At 43.3% G+C, this 9974-nt stretch overlaps 1 non-coding gene and 1 pseudogene across 1 annotated transcript; both read left to right on the top strand.

Moving 5' to 3' along the window:
• The first annotated feature begins 2230 nt into the window (after positions 1-2230).
• Positions 2231-2338, top strand: LOC141583329 (U6 spliceosomal RNA). The gene has a single exon (XR_012516001.1). It is a non-coding gene; the product is annotated as a U6 spliceosomal RNA (small nuclear RNA).
• A 4492-nt stretch (positions 2339-6830) lies between these two features.
• On the top strand, positions 6831-8840 carry LOC141583310 (telomeric repeat-binding factor 1 pseudogene; annotated as a pseudogene).
• The last annotated feature ends 1134 nt before the right edge of the window (positions 8841-9974 follow it).

The following is a 9974-nucleotide window of genomic DNA, read 5'->3' as shown; positions in this document are numbered from 1 at the left end:
AGTTTTACCTTTAGAACTATGCTTTGGTTCTCCTTTATTCTGTAGATTCTTTCTCAAAATACGTATTCTGTGGTAGAGTTTCCCACAGTGTGCGTTTTGCTGACTGCTCCCCAAGGTGTAGTTGGCTATGTATTTCTATGGTTTGTATTGCCTCGAAGTCGGTGACTGGCTATGGAGGTTAGCTTAGTTCAGGCTTGATTTCCTTTTCACTTGCTCTTGTCTGCTGGTACTCTACTGCGTTCTGCCATCAAGAGGAAGAACGTAACATTAGCTTTTTTTTTCTTTATTGTGTTGTTAATTGCCATTGCTGTTCAATGGCTAAATCTGTTAATTCCTTATGGGTTGCAAAACAGTTTTTATAGTCTCAGTATCTCATTCCTTCCTCATTTATTATCTGAATAATTTCTAAAGTAAGAGATTTACCCTCTTCTACTGTTTGTTTATGACTAGAAACTTGTTCATTGAGAGACTAAGCCAAGCATCTACTCCCTTATGACCCAGCAATTGCACTCTTGGTTATAAACCAATAGAAGCACATGTATGTGTGTGCTAAAATACATGAAAGTATTCACAGCAGCACGATTTGTAAAATCTGGATATAACACAATCGTCTATCAACAGTGAAGCGACAGGAAGTGTTGAGAATGACTAGCCTATGACCACAGACAGAGATGATGAGCCCCAGGGGCGTGATGGTGACTGTGTAATGCCATTCAGCCAGAACCTGAAGAACAAATTTGTGTTAGAAATCAAGAGTGGCTCCTCTGGGGTGGGGGAGGGTGGTTTATGGCTGAGTAGGACCCAAAAGTGTTTCCCTGGGGCTGTGATTGCTGTGGTTGGATGTGGGTGTTGTTTGCCGGAGGGTTCACTTTGTGAAAATCCGCTGCCCACTTGAGGATTGTTCTCTTTTCTCCATGCATGTTGTCCTTCACTCAAATATACATTTCTGATGTTTTGAAGCAATTCTATCTACAATAAGAAGAATTGCTCCTACTGCACATCCTTGCAAATGCTGCATTGAAAAATCGGTGCAATTTTTCCAGGAAATAAGTACATATAAAGAGGATAATTGACGACAAGAGCAGTCGGCTTGGGAGCTGACGCCACAGAAGCTTTGGGAATGGATGTCGAGCTAGGAACCAGGAATCAAAATACAGAGAAGCCTATGGGAGGTGAAGGATGTGAAGTGATGCCCCAGGAGTGCATGAATAAATGAGTCATGGGCAGTGGCTCTGGGCTTGGCTGGCAAGTCACGAACTTGGGGAAAACAGAGTTAAAAAATTGGTATTTAGAGGAGAGAGGTACTCATAGACCTCTTACTACACAGAGAATGTGTGAAGATAGTGGTTGTGTGTGGATGCTTACTAGAGGGTCTTTTGGGGATGGGGCTCTCTGTGATCAGGTTGGTGAGATGGCTTGACGGGTGATGCCGCTCAGCCACACAGGGCTTGCTCATGGAGTCCCTGCACAAAGTGGCCGTGGTGGCTGGGATGGACACTGCATGGGCACAGCAATCGCATCACCACCTTGGTGACAAGGCTGACCTGGCAGCTGCCACCGTTGAGGGCCCAGCCTGCCAAAAGCAGCTGTTACTTTGGATGGAGACAAAACAGGAAATGGTAATTCTGAATAAAATGGCATTATGACAGATAAATATGCCAGTAATGATATAGTAGAGGTTTAAATAATTTTGAAATGATGAACAAGATTATACCAACGGGAAGAACTTACTATCAGTAAAGAAGTTAAAATGGTTTTAAAACTTTTTTTCCCTTCAGGCATATCCAGGCTGTTTTGAAAATAAGTTTGACCAAATCTTCAATGAAGTTTACTGAACTTATACATAATATCCAAGAGAATAAGGAAACATAGAGATAGCTAGAAAACTCATTATTGTTTAGGCACCAATAACACTGATTCTAAAGCCAGCTAGAGAATAGATAAGAGAAAAGTATAATAGGATAGGCACTTCTAAGCAATTAGACATAAAGATACTGAGAAAAACAGCAGTAGACGGTGTCCACCAATGAGCTACAAACAATTTAAAAATCCTGCCCAGGTTATGTATTCCAGGAATACAAGAATACTTTAACTTATCTGCAATGCATTTTACCACTTCATTAAAGAATAAAAGACAGAGACGGTCCCATTTCACCAGATGTAGATGAAATCCAACACTCTCTCTCACCTACATTTCTTCAGTTATCTCCACTTTTAAGAGCTTGTGATCATTTTTCACGTTGGCAGCATGCAGAATAAAACTGGAATGATACACAGAAGATCAGCATGGTCCCTACACAAGGGTGACATGAAAGTTCGTGAAGCAGTCCATATTTTTAAACTCTCAACAAACTAGGTATTGAAGGAACATACCTCAAAATAATAGTAGCCACCTATGACAAACCCACAACGGATATCATACTGAATGGGCGAAAGCTGGAAGCATTTCCCTTTAACATCAGCATAAGACAAGGATGGCCTCTCTCACTGCTCCTCTTCAACATGGTGTTGGAAGTTCTGGCAGGAGCAATCAGGTCAGAGAAAGGAAGGATATTCAGATAAAAAGAGAGGAAGTCAAATTGTCTTTGCAAATGACATGATTTTGTATCTAGAAATCCTGATTGTCTCAGCAGAAAGGCTTCTTAAGCTGATAAGCAACTTCAGTAAAGTCTCAGGATACAAAAACCAATGTGCAAAAGTCACAAGCATTTATATACAACAACAATACAAAAGTGGTGAGTCAAATAATAAATAAACTCCTATTCACAATTGCTACAAACAGAATAAGAGGGCCGGGTGTGGTGGCTCATGCCGGTAATTCCAGCACTTTGGGATGCTGAAGCCGGCAGATCACCTGAGATCTCATTTGAGACCAGCTTGGCTAACTTGGTGAAATCCAGTTTCTCCAAAAAATGCACAAATTAGCTGGGCATGGTGGCATGCACCTGTAATCCTGGGTACTCAGGAGGCTGAGGCAGGTTAATCGATTGAACCTGGGAGGTTGCAGTGAGCTGAGATGGTGCCATTGCACTCCAGCTTGCACAACAAGAGCAAAACGCCATGTCAAAACAAACAAACAGACAGACAGAATAAGATGCCTGGGAATACAGCTAACGAGGGAATTGAAGGACCTCTTCAAGGAGAATGACAAATCGCTGCTCGAGGAAATGGGAGAGGATACGAACAGATGGAAAAACACTCCATGCTCATGGATAGGAAGAATCAATATCGTGAAAATGGCCACACTGCCCAAAGTAATTTATAGATTCAATGCTGTTTTCATGAAACTGACATCTCTCACAGGATTAGAAGAAACTACTTTAAAATTCATATGGAACTAAAAAGAGAGCTTGTATAGCCAAGATGATCCTAAGCAAAGAGAACAAAGCTGGAGGCATCATGCTACTTGACTTCACATTGTACTACAAGGCCAGTAACCAAAACAGCAGGGTGCTGGCACAAAAACAGACACATGGACAAATGGAGCAGAACAGAGAACTCAGAAATAAGACCACACATCTACAACTATGTGATCTTTGACCAACTTACCAAAACAAGCAACCGGGAAAAGGTTTCTTATTTAATAAATGGTGCTGGGAGAACTGGCTAGCCATATGCAAAAAATTGAAACTGGACCCCTTCCTTACACCTTAGACAAAAATTAACTACGATGGATTAAAGACATAATTGTAAAACACAAAACTATTAAAACTCTAGAAGAAAATCTAGGCAATAGCATTCAGGACGTAGGAAAAGTCAACAATTTCATGAAGGAAATGTCAAAAGCAATTGCAACAAAAGCCAAAATTAGCAAATGAGATCTAATTAAATAAAAGTGCTCCTGCACAGCAAAAGAAACTATTATCGGAGTGAACAGACAAGCTACAAAGTGAGAGAAAGGTTTTGCAATCTATCCATCTGACCATGTCTAACGTCCAGAATTTTCAAGGAACACACAAGGACATGGTCCCTACACAAGGGTGACATGCAAGTTCGTGAAGCAGTCCATAGTTTTAAACTTCAAATTTTCAAGGAGGACACAAGGTTCTGTGTCCTCCAGGAAACCCAGGCTTCTGCTGGAGCTGCGAGGTGCAGGGACATCCTGAGAGAGAATGTGGAGGTTTTGCTGATCATGGACTGAGAATTCCAGGGGGTGCAGTGGGAAGATTTGTGGAGTTGGGGAGGGAGGATGATGTGGACAGAAGAGGAGTGTGCAGAGCCTCGTGGATTCAAGTGCAGAGTATGTGGGGGACCCAGCGTGACTGACACAAACAGGGAGAGGGCATGATAAGCTCCGTCGTGGTGGGCTTGAGGAAGACGATGGTGCTGAGGCTGTGGGAGACAGGGGAGGAGGAGAAGGGGTGGCTCTCACCTGGGCTCTGTCCATGGAAGTGAGGATGGTGGAGTGGTTGGGTCTCTGTGCTGTGTGGACCTTTCTTGACCACCTGATGACAGTTTGCAGTTCCTGACACAGCGCGCTTCTTAGAGGATTGATTCTTGACCCCAAGGAAAGGAAGTGAGCTCATTCTAGGTCTCAGGTCTACCCTGATGCCTTCTTCAGGGGGTGCCACTTCTGGGTCCCCCGTGGATCCCAGCACAGGAACCCTCTTCTGCCCTGCTGAGGGGACCAAGGCCCAGGGGAGCTGTGCTCAGATTTCATAATGCCAATATATAGCTCCGCACCTTGGAATATTATGTGGACGTGGAGGTGTTTTTCCCAAATAAAAGAAAACTAAGTAAATGGGACCCTAAAAAAAAATACAACTGAGCAATGGAGAGTAGAAGAAAATTTTCCTACTTTTCAGTTTCCCTGAATGTTGGTCTCAAGGGGCTGGAGAGAGAAGTTGCAGGGAGAACAGAAACTCGGAGAGGGCTGGAGCTCCCAAGCGCTGCTCACCTCCACTAGAAAGACGCGCGGGAAATGGTTAAGGCAATTTCACATCACTTTGAAATTCTGTAATATTAGGGAATTGTAGTAACTCTCTTCAGTGTAATAATAATACTGTTGTCGGAAACATGTTATTTTTTAAGAGATGACCACCAAAGTATTTAGAAATGAAGGTCATGCTGTTGGCAAGTGATTGCCTAATGTTTCAGCAAAAATCGTGGACATATAATTTATTACATACACAAAGGAAATAATTAGATCTATGGTGACAATTGTATTCTTTCCAACTTTTGGACTCTGAAATTTTTAAAATAACTTGGAGAAAAAAATTAAAGCTAATACTACATAATCACATGAGAAATGTTCACAACATCATGTTGAATGAAAATTAAACTTCAAGACTGGCTGAGGTGACTCATATCCAATCCCAGAGCTTTTAGAGGCTGAGCTGGGAGGACCACTTTAGGCCAGGTATTTGAAAGCAGCCTGGGCAACATGGCGAGACCCCATCTCTACAATACACTAAAAAGTTAATGAGCCTGGTGGCAGGTGCCTGTGGTTCTGGCTACTTGGGAAGCTGAGTGGGGGGATTGCTTCAGCCTGGGAGTTCAAGGTTACAGAGAACTGTGATCATACCACTGCAATTTAGCCTCAGTGACACAGCAAGACCATGTTTCAAAAAAAAAAAAAAAAAGTGAGAGAGAGAAGAAAAAAAAATAGATCAGGCCTTTCAAAGCATTCAAGAGCATGTGCATGAGAATGTCAGTTGTGTGTGGATGTGTCATTGTGTCGAGAGTGTCTGAGTAAGCATGTGTGTCAATATGTGTGACAACATCTTTTTGTCTGTGTGCAATGGTGTATGAGTCTATGTGTGCATTCATTCATTCATTTATTCACTCAACAAGTATATTTAAAGTAACAGTCACTGTTCGAGGCAGCTGTGAACAATCAAAATCACTGTCCTTGTCCTCATAAAGCATGTATGCTAGAGGACAGAAAGAGTATAAGCAATTAAAATAAACACATTCATAGCTGGGCACAAATGTATGTAATCCCAGCACTTTGGGAGGCTGAAGCAGGAGGACCACTTGAGGCCAGAAGTTTGAGAACAGTTTGGGAAACATATCAAGACTCCGTTTGTACCAAAAGTAAATACAAAACTAGCCGAGTGTGATGGCACACACCTGTAGTCCCAGCTACTTGGGAGGCTGAGGTGGGAGGATCACTTGAGCCCAGGAGTTTGAGGCTATGGTGAGCCAAGATTGCACCACCGCATTCCGGCCTGGGTAACAGCACAACCCTGTCTCTCAAAACAAATAAGTAAAGAATTCTTAAATGTTGGTAAAAGGGTTGCGAACAAAAACAAAGCAGGGTGGGGTGAGGGGGATGGGAGATGCCAAGTGGGCAGTGCAGAGACAGGCTCCGGTGGGCATGAGGAGAACGTGGGGCGGGGGGCGGGGAAGGGAGCCCTGGAGATGAGTTTCAGGCAGGGGAGTGGCTGTGCAGAGGCTCTGAGGTATGGACACCTGGGGTGCTGGATAAACCGTGATGCCTGGGCGGGCCTCGGTCTGGCCCCACCGCACAGCCACACCTGGGTAAACTGGGCGGTCACCGGAGAGGGCCTTGCCCACGAGAGGGACTTTTCACCATGTTCTCCGCCCTCCCCATACCCCAGTTCCTCTGCCAGAAATGAGCGCGTGATCTCGCCTCGGGCGCCCTTCCCGGGAAGAAGTTGCGCACGTGTCACTGCTGTCACAGGAAGCAGGGGCGCTGAAAAGGAAGAAGGAGCAGAAGAAAACGTTTCTTCTTTCCGGGTTTCTGGAGGGTGGGCCCGGAGGGCTGGAGAGGGGATGAGGAGACAGAAACTCAGGGGCGGCTCCAGAGCTTCCCGCTCCTCCCGCGGGTGGGGTCCCCGGCTGCCAGAGGCCGCTTCACCCCGCCGATGCCCAGCCCGGCTCCGTGTCTCTGCCTGACCCACCCCCGCTCCTCCCTCCGCTGCTCCGCAGAATCCGAGCGCGGCCCGCGGCCGTGCGGATGGGGGAGCTGCCGGGCAGAAACGGGGCGACACGGAGAGGGGCCGCTTGGTGCCAGGCGCGGCTGGGGGCGCCCAGGGGAAGGACCCGGCTTTGTGGCCGAGGCCAAGGCCGTGGCTGCCGGCTGGATGCTCTGTTTTCTCAGCCGCTCCGAGGACTCTCGCCCACGGCAGCACCGAGGCTGTTCTTCACGGACCACCCAGTCCAACCGCTTATCCATTGAGAACTGCACACATAGGTCAGTTTTTGATACGAATTGCAGCAGGAAAAAACCTGGATGCACAGTTTGAAAATGATGAACGAATGACACCCTTGGGACAGCCCTGATGATCTGGGGTTCAGTGGAAAAGGAACAGGACAAACTTCACGAAGAAATAGAGAATTTAATCGAAATTCAGGCTATCGCTGTTTGTATGGAAAATGGCAACTTTAAAGAAGCAGAAGTCTTTGAAAGAATATTTGGTGGGCTGGGCGCGGTGACTCACGCCTGTAATCCTAGCACTTTGGGAGGCCGACGCGGGTGGATCATGAGGTCAAGAGATCGAGACCATCCTGGTCAACATGGTGAAACCCCGTCTCTACTAAAAATACAAAAAAGAAAAAAATTAGCTGGGCATGGTGGCACGTGCCTGTAATCCCAGCTACTCAGGAGGCTGAGGCAGGAGAATTGCCTGAACCCAGGAGGCGGAGGTTGCGGTGAGCCGAGATCGTGCCATTGCACTCCAGCCTGGGTAACAAGAGCGAAACTCAGTCTCAAAAAAAAAAAAAAAAAAAAAAAAAAAAATTTGGTGATCCAAATTCTTATATGCCTTTAAAAAGGAAATTGCTTATGATAATCTCTCAGAAAGATACATTTCATTCCATGGAGTAAATGAAGAGTTATGTGAATTATGTGCTAAGTGAAAAATCATCCACCTTTCTAATGAAGGCAGCCGCAAAAGCATAGAAAGTAAAAGAGCAAGAACAATAACTTCTCAAGAGAAACCCAATGGTAATGATGCTGAAATGGAAACCGAAGCTAATTTGGATACAAGAAAAAGGTCTCACAAGAATCTTTGCTTATCTAAGTTGAAACATGGAACCCAACAACAAGACCTTAATAAGAAAGAAAGAAGAGTAGGAACTCTTCAAAGTGCAAGAAAGAAAAAAGAAAGCAGAAGAGCCAGTGAAAGTACGATACCTGTTTCAAAGGGTCAGCTGGTGACTCCTGAAAAGCACTGAGCTAGAAAAAGACAGATGTGACTTTGGGAAGAAGACAAGAATTTGAGCTCTGGAGTGAGGAAATTTCGAGAGGGTAACATCTGAAGTACTGTTGCAGTATAAATTCAACAACCTGACAAATGTCATGTTAAAAGGCACAATGAAGAAACTAAAATGGATTTGCTCAAACAGTGAAGACTGATTGTGTTTGTAAAAGCTTGGTGAAAGGACAATTAAGTATTTTGGTTGCTACGTTTTGTTTGAAACTTGCATCATTGATGTATTTTAAAACTTTACATTGTTACAGTATTTTTCTGTGACCATCAATTAATATGAGGGTTTGTACTATAAGAGTTAAAGTACATGCTATCGTATTCTTTAAGAACTTTATTTTGATAAACTGTAAATTTGTCGAAGCCTGCTACATTAGCATTCCCACGCACAAATCCTGTTCCAATGAAAAAATTAAAAGCTGATATAAAAAAATTTAATTAACCTATTTTGTATCTGTAGGCTGACCTCAACCCTGTAACGTAACCCATTAAAATGAATTTGCTAGATGATTGAATAACAATAGTCCTTTGGTATGAGATAATGACTTGGTTTATGGCCTTAATATGCTACTTAATTACTTAAGACATGTATTAATAGAATGATAAATGTACAAAGTAACCTATAAGCATGACATTCTTTTGCTTTCAATGGTTTCATGTAAAGAAAAAAAAACTTGAACACAGTAACACCCAAGGACACAAGTGAACAATAGACACTGGGAAGGGAGGGTGGGAGTGAGAGCTGAAAACTGCCTACCGGGTGCTCTGCTCACTACCTGGGCAATGGATCATCTGTGCCCCACACCTCAGCAGTGCAGTGTACCCAGCTAACAAGCCTGCCATGTGCTCCCTGAATCTAAAATAAAAATAAATTTTATTATTACCCATGAAACAAAATCTGTACTATTAGCAAGAGTCATTTTGCATCTCACTTGGAAACAATTTGACTTTTGTTCCAGTGTTTAAACTTTGACAAAAATGGTTTTGAATAGATCTGTATAGCCTGATGCCATAAACATAATATAACCTGATGCCATAAATATAAGATTCTCTGATACATTCATTTAACATATCAATATCGGGCCAAAAATAATATTCTGTAAAGTTTAAATAGCTATTGACTATGAGCACCTTGACGTCTATGATAGGTAATAAACAAGGCCATACATACCTTACTAAGCAGTTTTGGTTTTTCACTAACATTGCATTTTTTAAAGATTTAAACTCACAGAATTATTGAGCATATTGACTTGTGTGCTTTATTTAGCAAGTGAGTAAAAATATTGGAATAATAAAGCATTTGCATAAAAATCAAATGGTAGTGTGTTGTAATCTGTATTTTACTTCCTATTAAGGTTTTATACGTTACTTTCCCATGGTTCCTGCATTTGTTATCTTATTATATACTATATATAATCAGAAACATGGATAATTTTTTAAAAGAAGAATCTGACAGCTGCGCGGCGACGCCCCCCTGTGGCCACAGGGCTAAGAACGGTGGCCCTTAGCTCCATCCTCACCTGCTCAGCCGAGACCTCCCCTGGGTCTCCCTGGGCTCCCGGCAGCAGGAAAGGCGTCTGAACACAAGAGGGCGCCCCTACCCCATGTCACGGCTGGGATCGGCCGCGTCTGTGTGGGTCTATTCATGGGCTTTTTATTCTATTCCATTGATTTAAGCCTATTTTATAACAATGTCGCACTGCTTTTTATTACTAGAGGTTTATAGTAAATCTTGAAATTACTCAATATGCATCCTCCAAATTCCTTCTTTTTAGTTATTTCAGCTATTCAAACTTATTT

The sequence above is a fragment of the Saimiri boliviensis genome (genome assembly GCF_048565385.1).
Source record: "Saimiri boliviensis isolate mSaiBol1 chromosome 19 unlocalized genomic scaffold, mSaiBol1.pri SUPER_19_unloc_3, whole genome shotgun sequence".
Taxonomy (NCBI): Eukaryota; Metazoa; Chordata; class Mammalia; order Primates; family Cebidae; genus Saimiri; species Saimiri boliviensis.
This window is presented reverse-complemented; position numbering and strand designations above follow the sequence as displayed.